The 7082-nt window shown below is 39.3% G+C and overlaps 1 pseudogene; it reads left to right on the top strand.

Moving 5' to 3' along the window:
• The first annotated feature begins 309 nt into the window (after positions 1-309).
• LOC149143072 (pentatricopeptide repeat-containing protein At2g13600 pseudogene) lies at positions 310-4211 on the top strand (annotated as a pseudogene).
• Positions 4212-7082: the final 2871 nt, after the last annotated feature.

Genomic DNA, 7082 nt, shown 5'->3' with positions numbered 1-7082 from the left:
CAACCTCTTCCATAAAATTTAAACCTATAACTTAATAGACACTAAATCCTACATAAACTAATTAACCTATACCTTAATCATCCCACATCCCACGTAACAAAATTCTTATCAATTAATTTTTCCTATAACTTCAACACAATTCTTACCAATTTCCGGACAAAATTAATTAACCTACTTATTAGGTTATCCTTGATTCATATTATTCAGTAATAAACATCCCAATAGTGAAGTACAGATGTACAGCGTATATACATGGAATGATATATACACATTGTTTATTCCAGTGTACATAAGCTTCTCGGTATGCCAAAGAGACTTCTGAGACGCAGACATTACAGATCCAGATCGCGCAATTTGATCAGATTATGTATATTTCATTCTTATTAACAGAAAATGCATTACATGTACATGTTACAGTGCAGAGCATTAACCTCTACTTCCTAGCAATCCCTCTAAAGGATTACCCACCTACAGAAGGAATACTAATGAAAAGGAAATGTAGTCAGAGACACTCGAAGAAGTACAGGGCATAAGGTGATTAGTTGCGCACCCTTTGGTTACAATAAGTTATCCTCTTCGCTTTCAAAATTTTCCGTGAATTATTTGCAGGCATTAGACGCATTGCGGAGAGGATGAAGTGGTGCCGGGTGACCTTGGTTAAGTTCTTGGAATTCATTCCTCTGTAGGCTGCAGCAGCAGGCAATGAGAATGCTCCAACGACTAAGCAATTCAGACAAGAAGAAGATGATGGTGGTGTTGTTTGATCTTCACCATAAAATGCTCAGTACTAACATTCCCAGAACACAAGCTAATGTCAATGTTAACCCTGAACCTTTCACCCATCTCAACGTTTTGGCCGTGACGGACAAGCCTCTGCAGTCTAGTATATACGTTCATCTCTTGCAGGGCTGCGTTGGGAATAAGGCCTTATTAGATGGCAAACTAATCCACGCCCATCTCAATCAGATGGGATTCATGGGAGACAGATTTTTACAGAACACTCTTCTCAACATGTATGTTAAGTGCGGGAGCGCGGTGGACGCTCGCAGAGTTTTCAACCAAATGCCTGAACGAAATGTGTGCTCGTGGACTGTAATGATCGCAGCTTACTCAAGGCATGGACCTCCTGAGGAGGCATTGGTACTCTTTCATCAAATGCCAAGAATAGGGGTTCAACCCAATAATTTCACCTTTGCCAGTGTCCTTCCAGCATGTGCCAACTCCGAATCCCCACAGCAGGGTGAGTGTCTCCATGCTATTATTATTAAAACTGGATTCGAATCTGATCTCGTTGTGGTAAATTCCCTGATAGACATGTATGCAAAAAGTGGCAGCATAGAGAAGGCACGCGAACTGTTTGAAAAAATGCTTCAACGAGATCTCGTATCCTGGACGACTATGATTGCAGGATATGCACACAATGGGTTCACCGGTGAGGCCTTTGAAATCTTCAACAAAATGACTCAACGAAACTTGGCTTCATGGAATGCTATGATTGCAGGATTTGCACAGAATGACCATAGTAGGGAATCCTTGTTTCTCTTTCAGCAAATGGATTTAATGCCAGATTCGAAAACCTTCGCCAGTGTTCTCCCAGCATGCACCAACTTGGCAGTTTTGGAGATGGGTATTGGTATCCATGGAAAAATCATTACAAATGGGCTCGCATCTAATATTTTGTTGGTGAATGCCTTGATAGACATGTATGCAAAATGTGGGAGTTTAGAGATGGCACGTGAAATATTTGACAGAAGTAGTTTTCTAGATGTGGTCTCATGGAATGTTATGATTGCAGGATATGCGCATAGAGGATTTGTAGAAGAGGCTTTGAAACTCTTTAAGGAAATGCCTGAAAAAGATGTGGTCTCTTGCAATACTATGATAACAGGGTTTGCACAGAATGGGTTTGTTCATGAGGCAATGGAACTCTTCAATGATATGACTCGAAGAACTGTGGTGTCATGGAATGCAGTGATTTCAGGATTTGCCCAGAATGGCCATTACGACGAGGTGCTGAAGATTTTTCAAGAAATGCAATCGGTTGGTGCAATGCCGGATTCAAAAACTTTTGCTACCGTTCTTTCAGCATGTACTAAAATGGCAGCTCTGGAATACGGCATGGAGATTCATAGAAAAATAATTACCAGTGGATTTCAACCTGATATCATGGTGATGAATGCGCTGATAGACATGTATGCAAAATGTGGGAGCTTAGAGAAAGCATATGCAATTTTTAAGAAAATGCATCATCAAGATACAGTTTCATGGAACGTGATGATTTCTGCATATGTACAAAATGGGCTCACTGATAAGGCTCTGCAATTCTTTAAAGAAATGCCTCAGAAAAATGTGATTTCATGGAATACAGTAATTGCAGGACTTTCACATGATGGGCAAGGTGAGGAATCCTTGAAACTTTTTCAACAGATGCTATTTGCAGGCGTCAAACCAGATTCAAAAAGCTTCATCAATATTCTACAAGTGTGTTCTGATTCGACAGCTTTAGGACAAGGTATGGAGATCCATGCAAAAATAATTACAAGTGGATTTCAGTCTGATGTCTTTGTGATGACAGCCGTTCTAGATATGTATGCACAATGTGGGAGCATAGAGAAAGCGTGGGAATTGTTCCAGAGAATGCATCAGCGAGACCTGGTCTCATGGAATGCATTGATTACAGGATATGCAAAGAATGGGCTTGTTGATAAAGCCCTTACAATTTTTAAGGGAATGGAGGAACTAAACACTGTGTCATGGAATGCAATGATTGCAGGACTTGCACAGAATGGGCATGATGACCAGGCCCTGAACCTTTTTCAACAAATGCAATTGGAAGGTGCGAGGCCAGACTCAACAACATTTACAATTGTTCTCGCAGCATGTGCCAACATGGCGGCTTTGGAACAGGGTATGGAGATCCATGAAAATATAATTAGAAGCAGATCTGGATCTGATAATGCGGTGATGAATTCCCTTATAGACATGTATGCAAAATGTGGAAGCATACAGAAGGCACGTGAACTATTTGAGACGATGCATCACCCAGACATAGTGTCATGGAACACAATGATAGGAGGATATGCTATGCATGGCTATAGCAAGGAGGCCCTCAAACTCTTTGAACAAATGAAACACTTTGGCATGATCCCGGACCATGTAACCTTAGTTAGTATTTTTTCTGCCTGCAGTCATGCAGGTCTAGTAGACGAGGGCTATCAATACTTCAACTCCATGAGTAAACAGTATAACTTGGTACCTTCAATGGAACACTATATATGCATGGTTGACCTTCTTGGCCGTGCTGGACATCTAGATGAAGCCCAAGACTTCATCAACAAAATGCCAATGAATCCTGATGCCCCCATATGGAGCTGTTTTCTTGGTGCTTGTAGAGTTCATAACAATATAGAACTAGCAGAATGTGCGGCGGAGCACCTTTTTGAGTTGGACCCTAAAAATACTGCACCTTATGTGCTTCTATCAAACATTTATGCTACAGCTGGCAGGTGGGATGACATTGAAAAGATACGAAGGATGATGAAAGAGAGCGGTGCAAAAAAAAGACCTGGATGTAGTTGGATCGAAGTCAATAAAGAAGTGCATGTTTTTTTGACGGGAGATCGATTGAACCTGCAAACATAGAATATCTGTAGAAAGTTCTAGAGGTTGTCTAGGGAGATAAATGATGGTAGACGAATGCTATACAATTCTTGAAAAACAGGTCACCTTGTAGAGAAGCATGAGAGAACACAGTACCAAAATGCACAAATCCCAAACAAGAAGTCAATCCTATTGATTTCCAGACGTTCCATACAGAAGTCCTTTACATATTCATAATTTTTTCACCTCTGTCAACACCTCTAACATAACAACTACATGTGATATGCCATAACAATATGATCGCCTTTTTCCTTATCAGTGTCTGGTTGTACTTGCTAGCAAATTACTAGCTATGCTCACTATAGGTCTGTGAGTAGGACAGGGTGGATATTATAAAGAAAATTTGAAGCTCGAATCTGTTTACTGTGTGCGTAAGTTACAAAAAACTTAGCACATGATTACATATTGAGTTTCTGCTGAACATAAACCAGAATACAAGATTTCTCAATAATCCTCAGATAAGGACACTTGTAATAAAGTAGTCCTGTCAAATGAAGTCTCTGGGCATTATGTAAAGAGATCAGAAGGGGATTAGGAACTCCCTTCCGAGTCGCCTGATTTAATAAATCCATTAACTTGTACGCTTTCCCGTGGTGTAGCCTCTAAACTCAACATTGATACTTGGTGCACTTCATAATCAGTAATATTCATCTGTGACCTATCATTAACATCATCTACTCTTGGTGCGTATATACTAAATTAGATTTCCCTGGGAATCGAAATGCGACTTCTTGTGAACTCAATTCAATCGTCAACTAAAGTTTTAGGTTGTGGTATAAGTGAAATTTTTGCCAGATAAATTTTCTTAGCGTGCTCTTGAATAGATTGCTAATCTCTGGCGGTCAGGAGGCAACAATATACAATTTTGACACCGTAGACACAAAAAACCAAAAGTAATCAGTAACAATTGAGAGTATGAGCTTATTAAACCTTGTGCTAAAGTGGAACTTAATGAACTAACCGAAATGGGCCCAAAAGTCATCAGAGGAACAATTCTTGTTTGTATCGTCCCTCGAGATACAGATGCCATCTCAACTTGACTGAGTAATCTGTGTAATCTAGGAGCAACTGAACGAGGACGTGGTGGCATCAATATCTGTACCTCTGCTAGGGTGGAAGCTCAGGAACTCTATATCTGACTTAATATCCATTCTTTCCTACTTGTTGGGAGTGGGGGACTGATGACCTCAACCTGTAAGATTCCTGTTTCCTTTACGGTTGTGGTAAACTCTGCCATCATTTTTGTTTCCTGCAGCACCAATTGTATATTGCTAGACGAGTGACCTTATATATTGCCTTGGGACTAGGGTGGCCTAACCCCTGTGCTTTTGATGATCTTCATGATTATCTTCTTCGCTCTGAGTGCCAGAAGCAGAACAAGGTGGATTCTATGAGCTAGAAGAGGCACAATCTCAGGTGTTATGATCTTGGTTGGGAGGTGTTTCAACTTTCTGTATCATTCTCAATAGACCCTGGTGCATTGCCTCCACTTGGAAATTGCTCTCTGTTATCGCTTTCTCCTATCTCATTCTTCGTCTAATCAAATTCCTTATAGATTCTCTCTTTTTATATATATATATATATATCCCATATATCCCATGAGAGTTTTCTCCTATCTCATTCTTCGTCTAATCAAATTCCTTATAGATTCTCTCTTTTTATATATATATATATATCCCATATATCCCATGAGAGTTGTGGGTTGTTTCAACTTTCTGTATCATTCTCAATAGACCCCCCGTGCATGGCCTCCACTTGGAAATGACTCTCTGTCATCCCTTTCTGCTATCTCATTCTTCGCCTAATCAAATTCCTTATAGATTCTCTTTTTTTATACATATCCCATAAGGGTAAGAATATTGAGGGAAGGCATGAAAAAGCACATCCGCATCTTTGTGTCAAAATGTTACACTTGTTAGAGATACAAAGAGGAAATAGTAAGGTTTTATGGGCATTACAATTTTTACTCATTTTTGTCACTATTTAGGTTCATATTTCTATGGACTTTACTTGGCCTATCTAAGTTAGGCAACAAATCAGAAATAATGGTCATTGTTGGGCACCTTTTCAAATAAGGTAATTTTTTTTTTTTTGTCTTACAACACCATTCAAGCCTCCAAAATAGCACAAGTATTCATGGACAATGTTTTTAACGACATGGCATGCCTAAATTCATTGTGACTGATCATGATCCCATCATCACTAGCAATTTTTGGTAGAAATTGTCCAAGCTTCAAGATACTCAATTGAATTTGAGCAAGCTCAATGGGGCTAGTGGTTACCCTTTCTTGAATGGTGGTACAATAGTAACCTATTATGATGTGTTAAATTGTGCAACTAGGGGCAAATTCCGCTTTGGATAGCTCATTTGATGGAGATAATTATTGCATTGAATTTCTCTTTTCAAGAGGACCAAAATTGACCTAAAGTTCACTGAAATCAGACAAGGAGAATATGTTTTGAAGTGACGACCACACACGTGCAATTTGTCAAGGTCAGCTTGTGGTCAAGTTGGACAAATTGACCCTCCTCCAACACATATAAATAAGAGTGACCTTAAACCTCATTTGGCACCATCACAACTCATCATATCTTCTCCATCTTCATCTGATTGGGTCGTACAAATTGCAGGTAGCCTATTTCTCTCACATGTGCAGATTTCAGAATGCAGTGTGACTGGCTGTTGACTTTTTGTTTTAGCTGAATTTGACCAGCGTTGAGCGAGGCTCCTTTGACTTGTTTTGATTGCGATTTTTGGACGAATAATTTTGTTTGGGTAGGACGCATTAACTGGCATAAAAAACCAAGATTTATGGGCACTTTGACATGCATTGACCGTAGGGTTGACTTCAAGATGACCAAATTTGATCATTGATTTGTTCACTGTTTTGGGTTGACTTTGACTAACGAGAGAGGCCGAGTTTCTCTCTCCTTTGACCGAGTTGTTTTGGAAGAGTTTGACTATTGTTGACTTTCTTTTTAGGGTAGAATTTGATTGCTTTTGATTGAGGGCATAATTGCAAATTTCATTGCGCTATTTTGGATAGTGGTATTGGAACATCAAAATGGTAAGTCAATTTTGGCTTTGACTTTGTATTATTGTACACTTTCTCTCTCTGCTGAACATTTGATATTTATAATAAGAAGAATTGATTAAGGGTTTTCCCCATCTTGGGGTTTTTCCCTGGCTTGAGCCAAATTCTTGTATTCTCATGCCTTGGCTTGTTTTTTGCATTTATTGTTTATGTTATATCTACAGTTATTGTCAATGTGAATTAATGGTTTATGTGATTGCTATTGGAAATAAAGTGGAAATTATCATTGGGCTAATGAAAGGACATTGGAGTAATTGTTGCAAGCATAGAACATTCCATTGTTATCTAAAATTAACATGGTATCAGAGCCCAGGTGAGAACAAGCCC

This window comes from Pinus tabuliformis, chromosome X (assembly GCF_031772625.1).
Source record: "Pinus tabuliformis cultivar Carrire ecotype Pingquan chromosome X, CPIR1, whole genome shotgun sequence".
NCBI lineage: Eukaryota > Viridiplantae > Streptophyta > Pinopsida > Pinales > Pinaceae > Pinus > Pinus tabuliformis.
This window is presented reverse-complemented; position numbering and strand designations above follow the sequence as displayed.